We start from the raw sequence: 26,291 nt of genomic DNA, 5'->3' as shown, positions 1-26,291 counted from the left end.
ATTTATATCAATTACCATTTGCATGGTTTGACACGAATTGCTATTTCCGCTTTTGACTAAAAACACACACAACTGGTTATGGTATGTACGCTTATACAAGCCAGGGCTAAAAAGTCATCAAGTCTTAGTGAATAGCTTCTGCCACATTTCACAGTGTTCACAAACAATTTGCAGCCTAATAGCTTAACTTCAAATGCTTCACGGTGGTGTGACTAAATAAATGATTTAATATTGTTTGCCAAAGCAACTCAGCAAACAAATTGGAAGTTATGCATACATATAACTACATATACATGTTTATATATATGTATATATATATATATATATCTCTATATACGTATGTATCGTATATACAGTTTTTAGTAGCAAAACCAGAAATATAATTATGAATAGCAAAAACAAGTGTAACTTTGCAATAAAAAATTGTTAAAAGATAGACTTTTCTTTAATAGGAAGCCAGTCTTTTGGGGAATGAATGTGAGTTGCCAGCAAAAAAAAATATTTTTCAAAAGCAAAAAATATGTGTTCAGCTGAACAAAAACATTTATAAACGAGTAAGGAAGAGCTAAGCATTTATACTCTAGCAACTTGCAAGGAACAAAGCCGGGGAAATACTTTCAGTTGTTGGTAATAATAAAAAATGTAGCGAAAGGTTCAACTTCATTGTCTTATTACTATATTTTACTTACCGACATTGAGGGCATAGAAATGGAAGGGAATTTTTGACATAAATAACGTATATGGGTTCATACATAAACGTATATGGGTCATTCCATGTCAAATCGACAAATAGTTGGACGCGACCCGCACCGATTCGAATGAATTTTGGTGGAATGTTTTGTCTTATCATAAAAAGTTCTGCTAAAAGAGACATTTTTGAAAAAAATTTCCTAAGAGCCATGCGAAATTGAAAATTTCCTTGTTTTCCTGATTTTATGACTTTATTTATTTAATATATCAGAATCTACTGTTTATTAAACAAAGAACTCTGGTGAATTTTGGCAAAATATTTTTTTTTTCTATTTTTTCAAATAGGTAGTCAGACGGAATTCAACTCGTCTCATCATTCTCAAAATTTATATATTTAGATTGGTTTTAGGTGATGCAAACAACCGTTAGGCGGACAAAAATATTATGCTCTGTAGCAACATGTTGCAAGAGTATACAAATATTTAATTGTTTAAAAGTCTGTCAAGAAAAACGAAAAATAAACATACAAAAGAAAAAATTAAAAAAAAAGAATCAAAATGTAAGCTTAACTAAAATTGCGTTTAATTATCAGCGATTTGCTGCGCTCGCTGCTTGTGGCTGTGCCAAGAGCGTTTTTTCTGTCACTTAAGCGTATATCCGTTCGACAACACTCGCTGCTGCCTGCAGAGCGAATCATTAGCTTTGCGTTGTACTGTGGAATATGACAAAAAATCAGTTAAATAATTGCGTCATTATTTTTCTGCATTTTAAATATAATTTCTTAATTTTAGCAGACGAAACTACCGTTATCATAGTTCATGCTAAATTTTTCTTCTGCTATATCTGAATGAATCTCAGATTATGAATTATCCCCTGGCAGCTTTGGAACGTTAAACATTCTCTACTTATAACAAGTAAGAAAGCGCTAAGTTCGGGTGTAGCCGAACATTACATACTCTTGTTTTGTAAAGTTATATATGGGATTTTCATATATATTTAGTATTCAAAATAGGAAGTATTGCATTAATTTTTAATATATATATATAACTCTATATCTATTTCGATTATTTTTATGTGTTCCAAACAAGCGTTAAGTGAATTATACTCTGTGCAACATGTTGCGAGAGTATACAAGTACATTCTTCTTCTTGAGTATTTGAGTAATCCGACTACAAGCTAATAACCCTGTGAGAGCTTACTTTGTTTGCTTAGCTTGAATAACCGTTAAAAATAAAAATTTTAAATGAAAAATTAAAAGTAAGAACTAAACTTAAAACTCTTTGAGTGTTACCCTAAGGCGAACAGTACTTAATTTTCTTGAAGCGTTTCAGGATTGTGAGTATTCGAAATTACAATGTGACAGCCTTCTGCCGATCTTGACATATATTTTTTATTCTTTGCTGTAAAAATTTGTAATAAACACTTAATTCGAGTTACTTATTCACCATCTGTAATGCGATTTCTTTAAAATTATCTGCTAAGGGGAGTATACCACTAAAAAAATTACGGCTATATCTCAAAAACGAGGGCTAATAGCTCAAATATTTTCTTTGATTGATAGTGTTAATATTTTTAATCTTCATGGTCGATTTATTGGCGTCGCCTATTTTGGACTAGCTTTGGAGGCAGTTTAATAATTTTTAGTTAATTATATACCAAATTTATGTGTTTATATTTACTGTAAAGTATTCAGTTCTAGGTATAGTGTACATATAAGGATGCATCCATAGTAACCATAAACGCTTTTTAGAACTTTGCTGAGACTTACAGCTGACTGCTCGATGGAAGAAATCGAAGCTGATATCGAGTTTAAATATTCGATTTTTTCATCGACATTTTAGACAACCTATTAATTTTATCAATTAATTTATTTTTATTTTTACATTGTTTTTACTTATTGTTTTATAATTAACTGGATTAGGAAGCTTCATGCAAGTACAACATTATTAGGTTAATTTTAAGTAGGCAGCTTACATAAGCGTTAAGTGTCTAAGTGTCTCAGTTTATTCTCATTAAAAGAGCTGAATTTAACCTTGATTTCCTTAACTTATTGAATAAGATCTTGCTTTGGTCTTAATTGCTCATTAAAATTTAATTGAGGAGCTGAATGTAGCCCAATTTGCCTACTCATATAAAGTTTTTTTTCAAAAGTAAACCTTAGTTAGCCATTAATCTATGTTGGTAAGCTTAATTTAGACGAAAATGCCTATAAATCATAATTGAGTCGTAATTTAGCAGCTAATCTAGGATGTTTAGATGTGTTTTGAAATCCAGTCAAAAAATACCCTTTCCTTTTATGGAATTTAACAGAAATAGAGAACCACTTAACTGCTTTTTAAAAACTAATGAACAGTTGCTGGCGCTGCAGTAGCTAATTTTAGAGATTTTAGTTTTCTAAACTACCGCTTTAATTTTGGTACTTTTTACAATATTCGCTGAAGGAGCTGCGGAAAAGCAATCGCATGATGGTATATTTTCCAAAAAATTCCATATTTTTGAATTTTAGAGACTGGTGTCACTAGTGAGTACGAGCCAAGAGGTAATACGAAGTGCAACCAATTTGGCGCTTGCCGACGTTTACAGTTGCATTTACTTGCCATCAAATTCGAAGCCAATTGTTTTTTGGTTTGCTTTACTTATACATTTCTCTTACATATTTGCAAAAATAATTTGTTTTCCACTTTTAGGCGAGCGCATAACAATTCGTTTGCCTACACGTCGCAACTCATTCTTTGTATTTATTTCATTTTAAGCTGCATTATTTGTAATAGCTACAAAAATAGCAAAAAAAAAAAACGGTTATAGGTACAGTAACAACAACTTGCAACCGTAACTAAAAGTAAACCAAAGGCAACAAGAGTAAGAGTCCACGGCATACTTGCAAGTTGCAACAACCGTAAGCTGCGGTTTGCCCAACAATTTTAAGTAAATGCAAGAGAAGACAAGTAGAAGAGTGTAGGGGAGCGTTGGATCGCGTGGCGAACTCGTCTGAAACCCCAAAACGTGTGCGCATTAAAATGTTGAGGTTTCGCTGGTTTGATGGTTTGCGAGCCGCCAAGTTCGCGCTGTTGCACATAGATATATGAATATGTACATATGTGTGTTGCAACAACGCTTCCAGCATAACTCACGTTCCTTTGTGCATTTAAATTTTTATATGTATGTATACATTTCGCAATACATATTTATAGGCGCCTGGGCTTTTTGCCGCATCGCTGTGGCAGCATTGTTTGTTGAGCCGCAGTATTATCCGCACAGATACCCATTCTGAGCGCGCTGGCAAACAGCGCATAAGCAAACAATGCAAGCACCTCACTTCTGCATTTGCGTGTGTGCCTCTGCAATTGTATACATATATGTACACGTGTGTTGTTGCATTGGTTTAAGCGCATATTTACAAGTGTGCAAAGTATTAAAATTTTTATGACAGCCGCTTTTATATTTTTCCTTTTGACTCGGTTTTTGGTTTACACTGTTGTCCTTGTTGTTGTTGCATTTTTATTTAATTTTTGTTTTGCATTTTTACTTTGCTCTTGATTTCTTTTATTTTAGCGCTATTTATTTTTTGTTTTATTCACTCATTTATCTCATTTAACATACTTGCTTTTTTGTAATTGTAACTTGATATTTTTTCTTTATTTTTTCTCTGGAAGCTGGGAATCAGTTTTGAAACTGGAAAAAACTTAAATTAAGTGCTCGTTCGTTAATGTACCGAGCGCTTATGGCTGTAGCTATTTTACACTTTTGAACTTGCCACATCGTGTTGCACATACACAAACACTCAGTTAAAAAAACATGTATGAAAATAATATTTCTGAAAGAAAATATATTTTTGAATAAAAATGTAAGCATGTTTGTGAAAATCTTCTGAAATTTTTGAAAAACGGACTATAGCGCTATCTATTAAGTATTATTTTTCGTTCCAAATTGGGTTTTAAATGTTTCATTTAAATTTCTCACGAAACCAGGTATTCGTGATCCGAGTTGCAAATAATGCATTAAAAATAAGTTAATGAGCATTTAAATTAACTTTTTTATTTATTTTGTTATCCAAATAAAGGATTAAAAAAAAAAATTTTAAAAATGTTGGTCCCACATACCGGATTAAAATAATAAATAAAACAAAATAAATCCAAAAACCAAATTAAAACTTAAAAATAAATCTTTAATCCCACATACCGGATTTCAAAAATAATTAAATCTCAAACATATAATTAAGAAATAAAAAAAGAGTTTGTTTTAGAAATTCATTTTTTTTCGTTCATTCAAATCAAAAAATAATATTATATTTTCAACTTTAATATTTTAATATCAAACAACTTGAATTAAAAAATTAAAAACCAATTTCTAATCTCAACATCGGGATTAAAAATTTAGTTTTTAATCAAAAATTTTTAATTAAAAAATTCGCAAGCAAAAATTCGTGACTGTAAGCGTAGAAACCAAACAGTTTGCTAATTAATAGGCTAAGGTTAGCTCCGTATTTTAGTCAACTAGAAAATTTTACCGAACAATAGACAGTTTGACCTTTGTTAAGTAGGCAAGTTTTAATTTTGATTTCATATAATATACTAATCAAAAACTAGGCTTCTTAATTTATTAATTTACAAAATTTTTTGAAAATTTATAGTCAATTATCAAAATTCGTATCTTCTTCTGCAGGCTACTCAGGTGTTATGCGCCTTAGTTGAGTTAATTAGAAAATTATTTTACAGCAAGGCGTCAATTAAAACTACATTAGGGACTTCATTTCCACTTTATTTATTTTTTTTTAACTAATTAAGAATTATACGCCTTAATTTAGTCAATTAGCATTTTTTCAAAAGTTAATCAAAACTAAGTTTAGGACCTTAATTATAATTTCGATTTTATATTCTGTACTAGTCAGGAATTCTACTTAATTTAAAGCAATTAGAAAGTTGCCTAAAGATTAATTGTCGATTAGTATTGAATTAAGTAAAAAATTAAAGTTTTTTTTAGAATACACATGAATTATAGTTCTTAGTCGAGTTAATTGCAAAATTTTTTAAGGAAGAGTCGTCAATAAGACGACTATAAGGTAGCTTCAATTTAACTTCAGTTGTTTTATTAATTCATTAAAAATGTTGCTCCTTAATCAAAATTAGCAATAAACAGGCGCATTTATTAAGTCTATTAGAAAGTTGCTTAGATGTGCGTACAAAAATTTCTAATTGACTAAAGTAGTAAACTGTCTGAAGCGGATATAAGCTATTTGGTTTCGAAATTTCAAACTCAATTCAAGATAACTCCATTTTATTTAAAACGTTTTTATATGTAGTTTTAAAATTTAGATCTTAAGAAAAAAATTTTGATATACATTTTAAGAATCTATTTCAATTTTCTTAAGGGCCTTGTAAACTGTTAAAAAAATTTAAGTTTTATTTATTCATCACACATTCATATAAAATATTTCTACGGCAATATTTTAAAGCGCTTTAAGTCCACTCCGCCTGAAAGTTGTATTTTACTCCTTCGTTGTAAACTCTTTGCAACATTTCTCACTTTTTTACTGCAATTAAAGCTGCCAATTCGGAGATTTTTTTTTAACAAAACCTCGAATTTTAAATAATTTGGTCAAAAAAGCAGAAATTGTGCTTATTTACTTAAGTCGACTTATGCTATTTTTACAGTTGGTCACAAAAATTTCTGAATTTCTGAAATCAATCAGAAAGTTCTCGCGGTAGTTACGCCATAATATTTCATAATAAATTTTTTTTTCTAAGCTAAACTTATGCATCTTATATATTAATGTAAAATATGGTAAATTCAGCACATAAATTTTCAACTAAGGTGTGTTCTGAAAAATTGTTATGTAAAACTCAGAAAATACTGAAATAAAGTTTAATTTGCAGAACGTTTTTGAAATTTTCAAAGGTCAAGTACAGCTTAAAGCGGCTGCTGGCATCAATGGATATTGTTTCTACATAAAACAAATACACCATGGAGTCGTAAAAATACTGACATTTGTATTGTATGTATGTGTGTATGTACATATACTTATGCAGCTACGCTATATATTTATTCTGACAACAATGAATATATATTATTTTAGCTCAGAACAGCTGTTTACCTTCGCACAAGCTTAACTGCATGTTAACAAATGTTGTATTTAACACTTGTCAAAATATTTTACACATGAGTGTGTGCTTTTGGCAACTTAATAATTCAGAAATTTTCTGTTTAATTGTATATTTAATGAGGTAAAAATTAAAATTTAATACGTGAATACTTGTGGATGTATAGTGATGTATAATAGAGTGGGTCGAAATTGTTGAGAAAAAATTTTAAAAATGTTTACCATAGATATTATGTACATGTAGAAATTATATGAAATTAAATAAATAATTTTTACATAGAAGTGTAGATTGCTATTTTGAATCACAACTTAAAATAATTGATTTACGCGTTTTTTTACATAAATCACTATCTATGTTTAAATTACATATACTTTTCAAAATGTGAGTTTTAAACATTTGTGGTAGAAGGGAAATGTGTTTTCAAGCTGCGTCAACTTTGTGTAAGCAATTTTAAACAATATTGTTGAATAAAGAATTGTGGCTACCGTTTGCTGCTCTAGCTGTCTTGTAAATTTGCAGAAAACGTTAAAACAGCTCTCAGTTTGCTTTCTAAAAAAATTTTTCCGACATTCCTGTAACAATTCGGTATTTAGAATTTTTTTTTGTTTTTTTTTTAATATTTTAGCATTTATTAAAATTTTTTTTTGGAAAACTTCCAGTCTCCTACTTGCAGCTATTGAGACTGTTTGTATCTTAGCCATGACCAATCAGAATCTATTGAGATATCTTTCTCTTTAACCAATCTCTTCAGTGTTTAATCGCACAATTTGTTTTGGGTTGCATTAAAAATTCTTCATTTCTTTCAAACTTCTTGTTCTTTTTCAAATCGCCGATCCACCTTAATATTTGTGTTTTTGCCTTTTTTATTACTCATGCATACAATATGTATTTGCACTTATTTTGCCACTCATTTACAACGTTTATTTAGCCTACATTCCAGACGTGCATTTTCAAGTTAATTGCGGAGAATTTAAAAGTGAGAAAATATTTTCCATAAATGTTAACATTTTACACACGCACACACTTCGGCACAATTATAAGTTAACAGTGTCTATATTTTCCATTTACAATATTTTCAAAATGCGCGCATGAATAAACTGGGCTATAACAATCATTGAAGGCCGATTTATTATGACGGTAAATGTGTCAGTTATTTTATTAAAAATTTTTCGCTTGTCTGTCTATCTAGTACTGTCTATCCGCACGTCTCTTTGTCTGTCTGTCTCTCCTTCTGGCTGCCTGTCACACTGTCTAGTCTCAAAACTATCTGCAGACATAAAATGATATCTCTTTATTCTCGGTGTTTAGCTCCATGTATGCATAGTTCGTTTGAATGGTGTCGGCTTGTTTATTTGAAGCATTTAAACGATCGCTCAAGAACTTGATATATTATATGTGGATACATACCAGTATATAGATATAGACTTGTGTGAATGCACATACACACATTTACAGCGCTTTTCAATGACAGCTCTCTGCGCGGTGAATGCGATTTCAATGCTCTGCTAAAGAGGGCACATAACAAATTTGAAAAACACGTGTTTGGAAATTGTTTTTGTTTTCGGTACGAAGTAAATAACAATTCACTCCTTTGTTTTCGCATGTGGCAATATGTCTGCATGGTAGAATTCATCCTATACACATAAAATCAGGCATTACTGCGGCGAAGATTGACAAAGGAGGTGGTATATTTCACACCGTTATGCGTAAACGAGTGATTCGGAGCTTAGGTGGTTTTGAAGCTTAAATGTAATAACATGTGGTAATGATTGGCAGAGCAGAGTACCTGGAGTAAATTCAAATTACAGATATGAGAAATAACGTTCTAGAATAATCGCCTTCTGTTCTATTAAATGCTCAGTTTTTGTGGAGTTTAATATCGTTTTTATATATTGAACTTATAAGAAACTCTGATAATTGAATAAATGACAGTCTTCTAAAATATTTGGAAATTGTTTTTAAAACACTGGGGATCGATTTTCACAAGCTTCTCTGGAGCACATTTTTTTCCAGAAAAATCAGTTGCCTTAGACAGGACCGCATTATAATCACTTGGTGCCAGCCGCGGACTTAAATAAGGACGTATGACAGCCTCCAAGCTAAGCTCCCGGAGTTTCTGGCGAGTCAATATCGCTGTTTGTGGCCTGGCATTGTCAAACAAAATATTGTTCATATTGACCAAAGCAGATCGCCTCTGGGCTATTATTAACTTCCGACGGTCCAATTGTGGTCAGTGCTGATCCAAACTAAGAGTTTAGCCATAGAGAAGCAGCTCACAGTAGCCAATTCCACCAAACACATATCAGAACCTTCCTGACGAATATCAATCCTGACCGACATCTATTAGAAAAATAATGCATTTGCTTTTACAAGATCTTATAAGTACATAGTTCCCAAATTTAGTTTCCTAATTAAAAAGTCATTTCGTTATGTCTGTAAATACTGTACAAAATGCTGATGCTCCAACTGTAGAACTGCACAGAATTGTCTCAATTCTCTACTATTTATAATGTGGCGCTTTATCATTTAAACTTATTCTTGTTTATTTCTTTTGACGAGAAGATGAGGTCATTTTCTAAATTAGTCCTGTTCGATCTGCCACTTCAAGTCTTTATAGATAAAGTTGGGGGAAATATTCATTCACAGTACTACAGTACTAATAGCTCAAACAGCAATTGATGGCACAGTTTGGCCTGCGATAGTTGCCCGCAGCGTCACCAGTGATGAATAATTTTTCTATCTTTCGTCTTACTACCTCTCGTTTCCTAAATAGAAGCACGCCTGGAAACGTTGGTCTCGTTACATACTCTGATACAGTTTGACTTTACTCAACTTTAGCGAAGCCCCCACGATCTCTAGGAAACTGTCGGTTCACTCTTGCGAAGAATACATATCGTATTAGTTTTGTCGCTGGTCATCATCAATCAGTTTAATTATTAATTTTGACCCGATTTTCATCATTTGTTAGAACAGTATAACAGTATCTGTAATGCCTTAGAGTTTAAGCTTTAAGAATTAAGAATAAAGTATAATACGAATTCTAGAAATTTAGAACTTCTAATTCCGCAATTATCTATTTTTGTCTGTGTGTTGACTAATATGCTAAATTGCGATCGCCGCTGTTGCTCAGCGACCACCTGCCGCTGATTGCTTCGAAGCGCTTGTTCTTTAAGAGTCATTATTTCAAGCAGCTTAATTGTGATGGGTAAGTAACAAGTTAAACATTAAGGCAGAAAATAAAATAATCTAAAGCTAAAAGCATAAATACCAAAAATAAACTTTATAACCGAAAAAATTACAAACATATGAGATTAATGCTTAGCTTTTGAGCTCTTACCACAAAAAAGTAATACTCCAATTTTTTACAACCATTAATTTTGCACACTTGAATCATTAGTTCTTTTTTAAATTTTGTGTATTTTTTTTGTTTTTTTTATGTTTACCTTTTTTTTTTTTTTGCTTTGGGACACCTGTGACAGCGCTCACAAAACAAGCGGTTGTCGACTTGGCGTTCTAATTTCGGTGTGGCCTAGCAAGCTTACTTACATACATACATACATGCAAAGTACCACTTAGGCATGCCATGAGAAAAAGACTTTGCCAAACTAAAAATTTACAATCATTTTTTTTTGCTCTAAGATTTAATGCCATGGCTTTTTGGCGATAAAACGACAAGAAAATTGCTGAGAACAGTGAACGCCATTAAATTGTGGATAAAGTTGTTACACATAACAACATTATCATTATTATTTATACATTGGCTGTATATATTGGAATATAAACATTTAATGTGGGTTACTGCTATATAATTTTAATGTGAAGCACTTTGAAATGCTTTTTTATTTACTTAATAATAATGATAGTAATAATACTACATAGTTGACTGGGGAAGCTCGTAAAAATTGTAGTTTAGTTGCTTGCATTTGTTGTGCTAATTTTGAGTATAAAAATTGTGATTAGGACTACTAGAGTAGGAAAATTTAATATGTAAAATAAAAGCCGAAAATAACCGCTATTTCAACTCTCACTATGGCGAAAAATCAAACTTTATCAATTTTTTACTAGCAAAATACATGTTTGTTGCTAAATCATGTAATGAGTCAACTAATTTTGCTGACAATTTTTCCAAAAGTAAAACATCAAATTTGAATTCGATTGTATAAATTGTAAAATTTACTTAAAATTTTAACTTATTACTTTAAGGCTTTGGCAATAGTGCCTAATTTGATCATATCATCATTCTTATACTTGTATAAGCACTTATTCTATTCTCATACGATTTCGCATTGTTCACGCTCGAATGTCCTTAAGTTCCTTAAACAATTCTCCTTAAGAGTTTTAATTAACTCATGATGCGCACCTGATATTGAATATTTCAGTTTTCAAAATAATGTGTAGGATGAATGAAGCTTTTACAAAATTAAAAATTACGAGAACCTGATGCTTTATATCTAAGACATAATTTACGTGATAGATTCCAGGCTAGCTACCAGCGAAAATGATTGTCTCTCTTATGTCAACAAAAAGACTTTCGATGACACCTGTCATTTCTTTGATGACGATATTTAACAGAGGGTGGTTGTCAAATTGCATAATATTTTTATAATAAATAAAGGTGTTCTAATATACTGGTGACGGCTCCCCAGGTTAGAATGCAAAGCAGGTAAAAGGGTTTTAAGTGAATCTCATGAGTTTTAAGTGCCAAAATTTACGACGAACATAATTGTAATATATGAATTATTAAGTTCCTTAACTAGTATTTGCATACTTGTGCTATAATCTTAAGCTATAGCATTTAATTCAATTCAATTCATTCAATTTGAATACTTTGATTTTGTTTAAAGGGGGGGTAGGGTTTCAAGGTAAAAAAAAAACAGACTTTTTTGCGAATTTTTTTCTTAAATATGGATTGAGTAATTTTATTCCGACCTTTTGTACATTATTGAGCATACTTTTGACAATATTGGGTAATTTTTTCATGCAGGAATATTGAACTATAAGCCGGTAACAGAACTTCCCCCAGAACGTCTTGAGAAATTTGCGGTGTTCACCATAACTCCGCTGGAAATTATCCGAAAAAAACCAAGAAAAATTAGTTTAATTAACGTTCTCTGATAATTTTTTTTCATTTAAAATTTTTTTGTGGCTATTTAAAGTGTAAACTGTTATTTTCCACTAAAAATTTTGCCATATTGGGGGTGGAAAACACCCTTTTTTTACTAAACGTAGGGCGGTGGTATTTTATATGTCGAAAATGTGTATAAAGTTTGAAATAAATCGGTTAAGTAGTTTTGAAATGACAGTGAACACGGACTTTGAAAAAGTAGTTTTGAGAAAAACGCGTCTAAAGTTTATGAACTATTGGTTGGAGCGTTGAAGGGCAGGATATAAATAAGACTATAACTTTAAGAATATTGCTTCTATCGACCTAAAATTTTAAGGACATATTCTTGAAATGTTAAACAATAAGATATAAGGACAAAATCGATTTTTCGAAAGTAAAAACCCTACCCCCCCTTAAAAACATATATCTTCCCACATTTTAGAGGGTTTCATTTCTGTTTCAGTTTCAGTTTTCAAAGCTACAAAGTGAAAGCTCAAGCATTAACGTAATATTGTAGCTTTAAAATCTGAATTGAGTATGTCTTTTAGTACAAGAAGTGAGTCATTCTATATTCAATACTTTCAACTAGATCAAAGTGATGTCGCCTCATACATTTTCGAGTAATTTTCACTTATGATTAGAAAATCATGTGAAAGTTCTTAAGTGAAAGCTTATTTGAACCTAATATTGTAACTTTCAGCTTATACATCCAACCTATGTGCAATGGAAAATGTTGCAACCTAACAGCTTCTAACCACATATTAAAGCCAATAAAGCCTACACCTATCAAACGACCACTAATATCGGCAGCTAGCAGTGAAAGCTGAAACATTCTCAGATTAATTATACTGCAATGAAAGCAAAATTAGGGTCAAAACGTACAAAAATTGCGGAAAATAGTAAAAGCCAGGAGCACATGACCTTAGTGCGCCCACTTGAAAGCTTCTTTTCTATGCACAACTTCATTAACTAAAAATTAGCCAACTTCAGCTTTTGACTTCACCGCTATTCTAAGCGTAATTTGCGTAAAACTTAGTGTGCACCAATATGCCACATAGATAACTAAAGTATGTGTATGTGTGGTCGCATCAGTATACGAACATCCTTTCGTACGCTTTGGCAGCTTTTGGTGTGTAAGCTTTTTGCCACTTATCCCTGTAAACCGTCTAATATGCAAATTCCGTATTCCTTGTACAAATTAGACAACGAAAGTGGCACGTAGCTATGTATGGTATATGGGGGATTTGGTGGAGCACATGCGTTCAGATAATGGTATATGTGCTCCATTTAATACACATACAAACACATCTTGCCAAACAGGATTACTTTCTGTGGGCCTTTGGCTAGGCTGCTTAAAACCCACTAAATATTCATGTAGACTTGAGTGCCAGGATCTATCAATAGGGACATGTTAGGAGAATCAAGCGTGAGTATGTGTGTCAATGTATATAGAGGGGTGTGTGTTCAGTTGTGGTTTTGTATTTCATAAAGCAGACAAGCAGAGGCCTTGTAAGGGAGTCTAGCTAGGCCGCAGATGAAAAGCTAAGAATCACGCTTGCCACACTTGATTTATGGCCAAAATAGACTATCTCACATAAACATACATACATAAAAACTCACATACACAAACATATGTATGTATTTTTATATTTGGCTCAGTGTAGTTGGTAGTTTGTTTTACTTTGGTTCACCTGTTCATGGGCTAAAGTCGCTAGATGTTGTACTTGCCACATACCCCTATATACATATATAGCTAGCGTTATATGCTTATAAACATAACTACATGTATATAAATATGTATTTGTATATCTTTATTTGTGGCAAGGAAGTAGATTTGTTGCCTCTGGGCGATATTTGGCTGACTTTCTTTGGCAGTTTGCGCACTTAAGCCATTTTTTAGTCTAAGCTTTTAGCCACTATTTACAGTTGGTACATATAGTATGTGTACAAAATATTTTCAAGGTGTGTGACAAAGAAGAATATGTATAAGTTGACAGACAAAATTACAACAATATATATTGAGCTTTGTATAGCAAACGTAAAAGCAGTTAGACTTACATTCGATATCAAATTGCATGTTTGACTTGTCGTTGGATGCTATTGGTTATTATTATGTTGATGGTTGATGTGACACATGAGGCATGAATACTCAATCTCAAAGACATTTACTAATGTTCATATACGAATATTCACTACGGTATATGCTTAGCTTTTACTAAAAAATGTTAAATATAATGAAACAAGCGAATAAATGCGAACTAGTTCGATTGGGACTAGTTATGAACTAGACTATGTTCATAATTTTTAGTTCGAAATACCATGTATATTGAAACAAAAAAATAACTGTGAACTAGTTCCATTGGGATATGGTTGTGGACTAGTTGGTTGTTATTCAAAATGAGGAAAATTTATCTTACTCGGTGAATATAATTTAGACTAAGTGTATTTCATATATTGCTTAACTTACTGCTTCAATATTTGCACATCTCAGTATTTTTTCAGCGTCAGACATAACACACAGCAGCTAAAAGAAAGCCAGCGATTTTGCCAAGCCTTAGCAACTCAGTGGATTTGATAAAAAACCTCGTTTTTTCAACCCCAGCTGCTCAATGTCTCTTAAGTTGGAGCATTGGAAGCCGTTAATATATGCCGTCTCATCTCGCTGAGGACTTTACATTCGCATAGATATGTTTCAGCGTCTAATGCTATGCATTCCGACGAATTCACTTTTCCCATTTTCTGAATATGGAATTTAAGAGCTCTGTGACGACGGCTACAATGTAAATAAGTTCCCTTTAGACTAAGAGTCGTCCACCATCAACACTACCTCAAAGTAAGCTTGTGTTGTTGTTTCAAGACCTGAAGTGTTCCTCTAGGGATTATCTCTATTACTTCAAACAACCCTTGAAGGAGCTGAATGGCCAGAGCGGGCCAGCTCACGCTGAAGCTTCAATTTTTCCAAAAAATGGCTTTAGACGATTCTTACAAAAAATATTTCTTAAAAAAGCCCACACTAGGAGCAAGTGCGAAAACAGGAGCAAGAAATTCATTAAAAGTATAGCCTGGCGCTGTCCGGATGGTATGCAATGCTTCTCCTACATATTGGCCAAATCTAGCCATTTCTGAGCGATTGTTGCTTTAGACTGTCCAATTGTTGACAGTTCAGGTTTCAGTTAAAAGTTGGAAATTTCATTATTACAAAATTCGGCGTTTAGCCTTTCTTACTCGCCAAATAAAGAAATGAATATTTCAAAAGTTTAGACACCAGAATGGAGTTACGTGCATTATTCACCTTTGTCAATACCTTTCTAGCGCCGCTGTTGTAACTTTTACTCTTTCCTTCTGGTCCCCAACATACAAGTATATTCGGAATGCTTTAATATCCAACTAGTATTGTAGTTTCCCGTCACTTTCAGCGCATTTCTTTATCATTTTATACACATTTCACATTCTCTGCTTCGCATAGCTCTTGTACATAGCGCTATTGTTGTTGTTGTATGCTCGCTATTGTGCGCAGTGTTGACTTATCGCCGGCTATACCACAAATAGCAACTTTGGCGCTGTCTACACACTTCTACGCTTTCTTATGGCACTTTAGCTTAAGCCAACGGAAAGCCCACTCAATGTTGTTGTAAATATGTATATATTGTAGTATGTGTGTGTTTGTCATATTTATTTATGTTTTGTTTGTTAGCTTTTATGCTTTGTTTACATGCTATTTTTGTCCAATTTTTTACACACACACAATTTCGCTGGCGGCTTTCGAAAGCCACTCTTCCAAACAAGTACATACATACATACATACGAGCACTTGACTTATATGTTGTTTGTACATACATATGTGTTTGTTGTTTATATTTGCATATGAGGATCAAGACGCCTACTGACATTCTAACTTTTCTACATCGATACTTTGACTTAGCGACTGTGCACCTCCCTAACTTTCTATGTAGCTTCACTGGGGTCTTAAAAAAAGCAAACATTCAGAATATCCACGCTTTGCCTTCGATTGAAGCCGTGTATTGCTTATTTCGTGTTCCTGCCACATGCACCATTTAACCACTTCAGTGGCAGTAAACATTGCCAGTTCATAGGCAATGCTAACAAATTCGTTCCAGATTATATTCTACTCGCATACTACATAAGCGAGCGTCTCATATGATATCGTATACATACATACAAATACACCATATAATAGCGTATATTACGGCGCAAAAGCAAATCGAATACTAACAACGTGACTAATACTTGACTCACTCACTCACTTCCTCTAATCTCTAAACATCGCAATACTTGACAGTGGAGAGAGTACATATTCATTGACAAAATATTGGTTTTCTGATCAAACGAGCATCAAATGATGTTGTCGATTTCCATGCCACTTACACATGCCACATACAGACGTATGTATGTGTATTGATTTTGTTGCATGTTCCTTAGTATTCACCACAAAGTGTCCCAAACAGTCAAGTTGGTACGTGTCGATTTTGCTTTGATGTTGTAGGCCACTTAGGCTATTGTGTGTATAGATGTAGTGATATTGGCCAACAAAATAGGCGTAGCACATATTTCTGGCTGCCACAATTTCCTTTGCTTTCTTCCGGAACTTATTTGAAGTCTTTTTGTAGTGTACTTCTGATTCTTAATTATAAAAAGTGTTTATTTTGGAATTTTAGATTTACATTAGAAGATTAAAGAACTGACACTCGTGAAAATTTGAAGGATTTAAGACTTTAGAATTAAAAATAATCGAAACTACTAAAAAATCGAACTGCTTTAGAAGTAGTTAATATAACCCAAGGAAATCATATGGAAAATCTTCTTTTTTCTCACAAAATTGTGCAGTCTCTAGTTCTGAATTAAAAAATCTGAAACTCGTCTATTACTGGTATTCTTTAAAAACGAGTATTTTCAGAAATTAGAATCTTTCTCCTTGTGGCATCCCATGTGAGTGAGTTTTTTCAAACATCTGAAATGCTTTATAAAGCGGTTATTTCAGAAATCTGAAATTTTTTTCTCATTTAGCTTAAACCTTTTCGAAAAGGTCTTCCTGAACTCTGAAAATTAGCTTGGCCCATTCTGAAAGAAATAACGCTTGGAAACTGAAAGAAATTACACGTAAAATCTGAAACATAGTTTGTATTGACATAGGCTAGTTGGAATAAGTACCTCCAGCAATTTAAGAATGGATCTTCGTTTTACTATACCATGCTCAAAAAAATAAAATTTAAAATGGGCAAACTAAAAAAATATTGAATCGCAAACACAAGAAGAATAAATAAGTGATTTCTTCCAACATGATCTTTTAATGAAAGGTTAGGTATTCATATCGAATAAACAATATACAAATTCATGAATAATTTATGAATAATTTTGAATGCACAGAAAATTAGAAGAGGTTCAGATAGTCTAATTCATCAGCGTAAATGAATAGCTTTACACGAAAGTTTTGGGTTTTACGTATTAAACATGTGCTTGCCAGTACTTGCGTGGTTTAAAGGTTCTTCTAAAAAGGCCAAATCGCAAGATGTCCTAGTTTTAAGTACCAGACGCTGTCTAATTTGTATCCACGTATTAAAAGCAATTGTTAAAAAAAAGAAGAGAGTATCAACTTGGCACTTCTGGATGGACTGCCTCGCTTTTTCGATACTGAGTTTCAAATACCTTTGTCTCATGACTTAAATCAGCCAAGCGATCTTACTGTATCCGAAAAAATCATGATATTAAATTTGTTTTAAATGTGATAGATATATGAAGATTCGAATCATATTTTAAACGTTTTTGTAACCTTTTGTACATAGTAAGACTTTCACGTCTCGTGTACGAGAAATGGTTTCTTCCTATATTTTGCTACTTAATTTGAACGGAGATTTTATTGTATTTTGCTATACATTAAGATTTAGTTGAAATACTATTGTTGTTTTGACTACATATTTATGTTTGAAGATATGCAAACACTTCTGCTTATGGTATATACAAAATAATTCCTTAATACATCTCACGAATTTCATCAATGATGTGACATCAAATCGAACACAAAAACGAGTCACTCGCATGAAAAATTGTTTGCTTTTGAGCTTTGGAGCCGAGCACAATCCAATTGAATGCCAACAACTCCGAAGTATGTATGTATAAGTAAGCCACAAAAACTCATATGTACGAATATGTATGTACATATGTGCAACGATTGCCGTTACATGCTTTGCAATTCTATGCCAAAGCGAAACATGCACAGCTGTATTCATGCTTACCACATGTGTTTGTGTATGAGTATATGTGGTTCATTGCTGCCAACACAATAATGGCGATGCTTTGGCGATTGCTTGTACGAAGTTGCTGCTTCCGCATCGTTACCACACATCTTGGCCATCATTAAAAAAACACACACACATAACCAAAAAGACATATATACAAATCGATGCATTTAACTATTTGTACCGCCAATGCTTGGCAGCGTCTTTTTCCTCAATTTTCTTGCACAATTTCGCATGCTTTTGCCGCTTGCCGTTGAGGTATTTTTTTTTTTACATTTGTTTTGCTAGCAATGCACTTATTTCGAATGGTGATTCCAAACGTAATATATACTGCCTTACAACCATTCATGCCAAGTTAGTATACATATATGCACCGCCATATGTATGGAAATATATAGTGAGGCTTGCTAGCATATCGCCAGCTTGTGCCAGTACCGAGTGGAACGTGCAACATGCGGCACATTGAGCCAACCATGTCAGTACTCCTTAACATGTCGACAGCCAGCGGCAACAATGGTCGAGGGACGCCTTCACACCGAGGCACATATAAAATTACCAGCACTATGAAAGATACAAGCCGTGTAGGAAAGGCTTAAGTGTTGAAGCTTCATGCGTAGACACAACAACAGCTCTTAAAGCCTAAAGATCTTAAATAAAGTTATCTAATTTCAATAGGAATTTATTTACTTGGTCTTGGTTCGACCCAGTCTCTGGGCCGAATTACGCTCCATTTTCTAGGCAGTAATACGTTGAGGACTGCTACTGGCTTTATAATACATAAATTTCTCCACCGCAGTCTCAGCATTGAGCTAATCGAAGGACTGTCTCAAATCAGATATCAAAAAAGGCCTTTAAAAGTCTGAAAACAACTTCTAAGCTGCTTGTAATTACCAAGATAAGGGAACACTCTTGAGCCTTAATATATACTTACTAAATTAAATTCACCAGGTAGCTGACATCTTTCGAATGTATTCAAAAACCCCTTGCCCAATCCTTCGGATTTGTCTCCATTTAGTTTTCTAAACTCAATATCACCTTAGCACTCTGTTATAAGGACTGTATAATAACTTTAAAACTACCTTGGCTTATCGAGATAAAAAACTCCCAACCGAAATGAAGGTGACAATATAGAGTTGTGGTAACGTCTGAAATATCAATTAAACAAGAAATTGGCTTCAACTCACTTGGATTTTTATTTTGCTTTGGTCGTGCTAGCAGGTGGTTCAAATATTCCCTTTCTAGATATATCAGCATTGGTCTCTTTAACCTACTTTTCCTTTTCAGCTGGGTCAGTCTTGATCTCTTAAGACCGTTTGCGACCTATCGGCATAAGCTGATCGAATCTATGGTGATTGTACCCCTTCAACACGTTAAGAAATAGTAGTGTAGCCTCAGTCTAACTTTTTAGCTGGCAATAAAGTGGAGTCTGAGCTTAAAAAGGAATTACATCTTCTCCTAATTTAAACTGGAGAACTCTGTGACTCAGCGACGTTTTAACTAGCTCCAAGAAAAGTTCGCCTACAGCTTATGTTCAGACCAGCTTTTGGATTTGATACTTGCAGAGTAACCGGTAGACAATCTATGGTGAAAACAACTACGCAACAAGAAAATGTTCACCATGAGCTCGAGATCGATTCTCAGTGGTGGTGGCGATTCATTGCTATAGCGAAAATTATCCAAAGCTTAGCAGCGATGTTTGCGACTAACTTTCATGAATTCTTGTTTTGAGTTGACTCAACCGGCACCGTACCCTTCCACGCTCTTAACTAGAGACTTATAAAGGATATTTAAATTAAACAATTAAAATTGTTATGGTATTAGCTTTTCCTATAGGGTACAAAACACATCCATATGAAATCATGTACCACTCTTGCGCAGCGCCAACTCAGTTATTCCACTAACGCGCCACGTACAAGCAGATATTTAGATAGATGGATAGATATGTGGCAGATATACGATGAGTACAACTGACGACGAGCATAGCCAGAAGGAAGTGAAACGTGTATCTGATGTATGGTATCTGGTATCTAGTATCTGACGGTAGCGACGCAGCTGTCAACGATGACAATAGCGTTGGAATGTAACAGACGCTTCGGGCTAAAGTGCAGCTAAACTGAACTGAGCTGAGATGTTCGTCGCCACTAACGGTGGTGGTGGTGCTATCGTTGCTGCCACTACCGCTGCCTCGCCATATCTTGTGGCGTCGCGCGTGATTTTCTTGTGGTTTTTCATACGCCACTTCCAAGTGGTGCACATTTTTCCTGTTCCACATACAAATAAATTTTTTTGTTATTGTACTTATACATTTCCTTTGTTCCTGCGCTATGTCGTCTTAAAGATCTCTTTGCTTGCTGCCTTCAATATTTTTTGTCGCTCTCCAAAATCGTATGACAATTGAAATGAGCGAAAGCCTGAAAATCTCGTGCTTTGCCAGTCAGCTATCGCTTTGAGAATTCGAACTCATAAAAAATGCAAGGAAATAGAATAATGCTTTGCGGCGAATTGAGATTTCGGATTTTATTTATTTATTTTCCATGCACTTGTGTGTATATATGTCGTAACGAATTTGTAGAACGAGTTGAATTTCTGTTGTGTGCAAAAGAAACAAAATTAAATTCAAAGATACAATATTTTATATAAATAATTTGATATGTGAAAATGTAATTGTGCACCGTAGGTAACGGTAATGGAATTGAGCCGTAAGTGTTGCATTTGCAAGTAAAGGTATAAATATTTAAATCAAATTTAATTTAAAGCCTACACACCATTCCTTAAGTGATTGGTTAAAGTTCTTTTGATTTATTAAAAATTTGTGGAGCTAAAAAGGTTTTATGAAGTAGAAGTAATTGGAAAATTGGTGATGTTATTTACCAGTATCAGTATTAAATAAAATTAGAACAAGTAAGGAAGTTCTAAGTTCGGGTGTAACCGAACATTTTATACTCTCACAACTTGCAAGTATCAAAGTCCGGGAAATTACATCAGGTGTTGGCAAAACTTTTTATTGAAGAAAGTATTGAACCGATTCAACCCATTTTTGACACAAGGACATACTATTATTGAGAGGTTCATTTATTTATCTCATTATATGAATTTTAATTCTATATCTTACACATTGACCGATATTTTCGGTAAAAAGTCAACTGTAGGCACTGGGCTCCACATATTCAGTACCTAGGGGCTTGAACAGGTCTGGTTCGATTTAGACAATTTTATTTCACAAAGTGGCATATTTTAAACGCATTATTCATGTAAAGTTTTACCCCGATACAATCATTATTGCTTGATTTGCATAGTGGAAAGTGAAAGAATCAGATGGAATTTAAAATGGTCTTACATGGGAAATAGGCGTGATTTCATGCATTTTCGCACTATAACTTACAAATATAAGAGATATTATAAACTGAAATCGGTTAAGCAGATCCCAAGATATGGGGTTTCACCTAAAAAGCTGTTGAGTGATTTATACCGTTCTTATACTAGCACGAGGTTAATAAAACTGAATTTACCGACAGCTTCCAAGCAGAAGGGTTAATTATCTGATGTAAACATGTTTCATGAAAGTACAGTTTTCGTTTCTCCTGATAACTAGACAAATAGAGGACCTAGATATAGCAGCACGACTTCCATTTAAATATTTTATAAAACATGAGTTCTTTAATGAGAAGCGCTAAATCGAAAAATTAGTCAAGAATATACCAATCATATCAATAGTATAAGTCTAATTTAAAAAAATAAGGTTGAATATGTTAAGCTTTCTGCTGCCGCAAGTTAAAGTATTTTGTTAAGACAGATTATTAACTATAACCTGAACAAAATAAAAGGAGTTTGCAAGGAAATTTGGGGACGCGAACTAGCCCCACAGTTTTTAAGGTATCGTATTGAAATTTCGCAAACGCGCTTTTCCCCACAAAAATGGAATGTTGGAAACTATGGAACCTCTAAAACATAAGATATAACTGACAACTGATCGGTCAAAATCAATTATTTGCAAGGAAAACCTCTTTTATTTGACAAAGTATTTCACAAAGTTTGGCATAAATTATTGTCCAAGGTAGTGCTACAACCTCCAAAAAAAAAAAAAACTGTAATTGCTATGAGATTGCACCTGTGCAAGGTATTATAGTTACGGTGCAGCCGAAGTAAAATTTTTTTCTTGCTTTACAAAAATCGCTATATGATATTTAGCAAATTTTCAATATCTCTAATTCATTTCTACAGTAATTGCCAGGTTTGTGGCAAATTAAAATACTTTCAGTATTCTTCAAACTCGATCATAGCTTCAAATGCTTCACTAAAATTTAAAAACTAATTATTATTTGCAATAAAATTTTGTATTTAGCCATATTCATGAGTGTAGCTTGCAACAACGCTTTGACTATATGCAAACCCACCCGCCGAAAAGTAAGTGCGCAGTCGCACTTGCTATTGTGGCGCATAATCGACGCTTAACTCCTACCACAAATTACGCAAGAGGCAGCCGCTGCCAAGCAGTGAGATGGGAAGTGAGCAAGTGAACAAAACCTCAAATCAGCACAACCGCGTGCTACTTTCTAACAATTTGTGGCAGTTTCGTATTATTTGTGTTTCTTAACTCAACTCACCTCACCTCCCTGCCACGCGTAGGCACACAGCTTTACGGCTGCTTTATCGCTTGAAATTATTAGTTATGATTTTTTTATTAACATTATTTTAACTGTAATTTTCTTTGTTTTTCTATACAAGCATCTTATTGTTGTTGCCTTGTTTTTTACGCTGCGGTTTAAGCCAGCGAAGTTTCTCTTGTCTTACACATTCGCATCATTTCACAGCTGTGCGGCCGATTGAAACCAGGTTCGACGAAAAAATATGGAAATAAAATTTGGAAAAAGGAATAAAATTTTTTTTTTTTAAGTTATGTGTTGCACCGCGCCGCTTTGCTGGGTACACAGCGTGCAGTTTATTTTCTTGTTCAGTTCAGCTGTGCACTTGTTAGATTTATGTGGCAAGCCCCAAAGAAAGCCAAAACCAAATCATATTAAAACCAAAAAAATTAAGATAAACGGCAGTCGAAAATAAAATAAAAAGCAAATCATAAAAAGAAAACAAAAATACATGAAATTACACGCTTTGCACTCGCGCGGAATGCGGCGGCAAAAATATCGAATGAATTACGCTGGAGCATAATTTTAGAGGCGTGAACTTGTTGAAAATCAAGTTCGGCATTCAATCGCCAACTTTGCGGTTTCATGTTACATTTTCTCATTTTTCTTCGCTTTTTTCATGTTATTAAGCATTTATTTTTTGGCTTTCTTTGTCGACACATTTTGTTCGTGCTGCTTCTACACTTTTATTATTTCTTGTTTTGTTTTCTTTTCTACTTTGGCTTTACTTTAATTTCTTGCCGACAAGCGTATATTATTTTCGTTTTCTTTTTGTTTTTTATTAATACAGCTTCGATTTTTTCTTGTTCTCTTGCTTATAATGGTTATTGTTTTGCAGGTAGTCATTGAGCACTTGAGCGCTTGAGCAGTGAAGCACTTACAATTTCATGGCTTCAATGTGCCTTTTATTCGGTAAGCAATAACTCATCAATTCACTTTCATATTCAAATTTATTGCTCTAATGTTTCTTTGTTGGTTATGGCTAATTTGATTTCTATTAAATTTAGAATTGGATTTTCGTTTTTGTCTTAAATTGAAAAGAGTGAAAGCTTTTCATACTCTGAATAGGGTACTATATTAAGTTTGCCACGATGTTTGAAAATGTATTTATTTTTTCATCAAGAAGCTACTTTTTTGTCGGAACGGATATTTGTTATGAGATTACTGTAGGATATACCATACAAACCTACAATGAATTATTATAGGTGCAACCAAAGTGAACATTTTTTTCATGTATCAAATAAAATTAGAAAAGTCCGAAATTTTTCAGAAAACTAAGTAAATGTTGCGGAATGCAAAGAAATATTCTGAAGAAAAATTTATATTTTCATATATTTTTCATAAAAATAAATACTTACTGCAAAAATTTTTCGAAAAAGCTTTCACACTAATTTAAAATATGAAAGCTTTTTGCAATATTTTGTAATTTTATACTAAAAAGTTCGCAAAATTAAAAAAAAAATCCTATCAAAGCTTCGAAATCTTCCAAAGCTTTTGGAAGAACTACACACAAATCTAAAAAAAAGTTTGAATAGCAACAGAACATCGGTTACTTCGAAGCTTTTAATCAAAAATAATTGAGCACCTCGAAACGTTAGATTAACAGTTAAGGATCAGACTGCGACCTGTAGCCTATTGTGCCCTTACTCGCATGCTTGAAATCTTTGCCAACATATCAAATTCGTAAGAAGTAAACATTTAATAAGCTTAGAAATGTATTTAGCATTTGAAAGCTTTTGAAAAGTTTCACCCTTAACAAAGTTAGATTTTGCAAGCAATTAATAAATTCCAATTTAAAGAATGAAAGCTTCGGAACTTTTCAAAAATAACAAGCTTATACACATTTTTTGATATAATTAATGCTTAAAATATTGAAAACTTTTGATATTTTAAAGTTTTTATTCAATAGTTATCGCAAAATAATTTATCGTATGAAAGTTTTCAATTCTCTCAAAAATATTTTTGTTTATAGAAATGAGTGAAATATTTAGAAAATTTAAACTCATAAAGCTGTCATAGAGAAGACAATAGTGAAGTTCCTACAAAATGTGAAACAAACAAGTATACTAGGTATACTTAAGTTAGTCAAATATGAAAGCTTTAGGGTTAGTGTATGTCATTCAAACGTCACTCTCTTAGTAAGCATTTTTTGAACTAATTTTCACAATAAAGCTTCCATTGCTTAGGCAAAGCTTAATAAAGGTCAAATGGGGTAAAACTTTAATAAAAAACATAGCACAAAAGCTTTCGTAAAGAAGTGAAGTATAACTGCTCTAAGCTAATGTAGGTGGTATGCCGTAAATTCATTCATTCTGTAATATGCAGAGATTTTGTATAAGTATTAACTTTATAAAATCATCAAATTAGTTACTCGTTTAAGAGAAACGATTCTTTTTCTTGTATTCTAATTAAAAACAGAAAAACTTAGGCTTTAAAGCAGGCTTTAATAATTATAAACGCTGCTGGATATGCTCTAATTTTATAAATGCACCTCCACCATGTCACCATCTCTCTTTCTATACGCCTTATTGTATAAATTATATTAAATTTCCACTCTGCATCAGAATCGCTTTCATACTCGGAAGTGCATACTTCACTTAACTGGCTGCTTCTCTTCAATTAATTGTCAAGCCTCATCAACATTGAATTATGAAGTATAAAATTCCTATCAGCATCCGCCACTACAGTTAACCAGCAACTTATACACAAACACATGCACACATATTCAGTTCGAGAAAGCACCGAGCACGATCTGCTGCAGACCATTGCTACTATCACTCAGTCAATCAAGCCCGCCGGGAACACGAGCTCAAGTGCAGGTTTCATTGCAACTTTTTGAAGTTCCATCTCCCGCTTTCTGGTGGCATTGTTCTGCTTGATTCATTGCCATGCAACAAAAAATAAATGTCATCACTGACCAATGCAACTTTAAACGAAAAGCACTTAAACTACCACAGTCTTTGTTTTGGCGCACATACGTAAGCATACTCTTTGTTCGTCATACACTCGCACACAAAAGTTATATGCCACATAAAGTTGCATGCACCAGCTAAATTTCACTGACTCTTGGCTTGGATTTTGTCGCTGACGGTCGGCGCACTTGAGTGAGCGCTTAAGTGAAAGATTTGGTAGATATTTATGTGTATATACCATATGTGTGTTCCTTCAGAAAGAAGAATTTTTGAGTGGTTCATAATTCCATCTTTTTTTAATTGAGCTGCTCTTTCAATTTCCAGCAAAATGCTTTCGAAACTTATCCTTTAAAGCCAGCGGTCTGAGAATGGTTTTGCGAGAGTTTTCTGTAATTCGTTGGGGAAACGTCGGCATGTGATATTTTGAAACTTCATTCATTGAAATTCATTAGTTATGATTTCAGGTAGAAACTCAACGACGGCGGATATTTTCAGATCTAGGTGACATCAAAAAAGCAGCCGTCTAACCTATTAGACGCGTCAGAGGCCTCCGTTTAAAGCTCGAGCCGCCATTTAGTCAGAGGATTGTA

The 26,291-nt window shown here is 33.4% G+C and overlaps 1 protein-coding gene across 12 annotated transcripts in view; it reads left to right on the top strand.

Annotated features, from left to right (window-relative positions):
* The window catches only part of LOC106621805 (leucine-rich repeat neuronal protein 2), a 164,672-nt gene that overhangs the window by 80,499 nt on the left and 57,882 nt on the right, over positions 1 to 26,291 (top strand). For 10 of the 12 annotated variants that reach the window (XM_036360582.2, XM_036360578.2, XM_036360581.2 and 7 more), the window contains exon 4: positions 23,628 to 23,701. The exons of the other annotated variants lie outside the window; for them this stretch is intronic. The gene's annotated coding sequence lies outside the window, so the exon portion shown is untranslated. The remainder of the gene's footprint in view (positions 1 to 23,627; positions 23,702 to 26,291) is intronic. 12 annotated transcript variants of the gene reach the window in all.

The sequence above is a fragment of the Bactrocera oleae genome, chromosome 6, assembly GCF_042242935.1.
Source record: "Bactrocera oleae isolate idBacOlea1 chromosome 6, idBacOlea1, whole genome shotgun sequence".
Classification (NCBI taxonomy): domain Eukaryota; kingdom Metazoa; phylum Arthropoda; class Insecta; order Diptera; family Tephritidae; genus Bactrocera; species Bactrocera oleae.
This window is presented reverse-complemented; position numbering and strand designations above follow the sequence as displayed.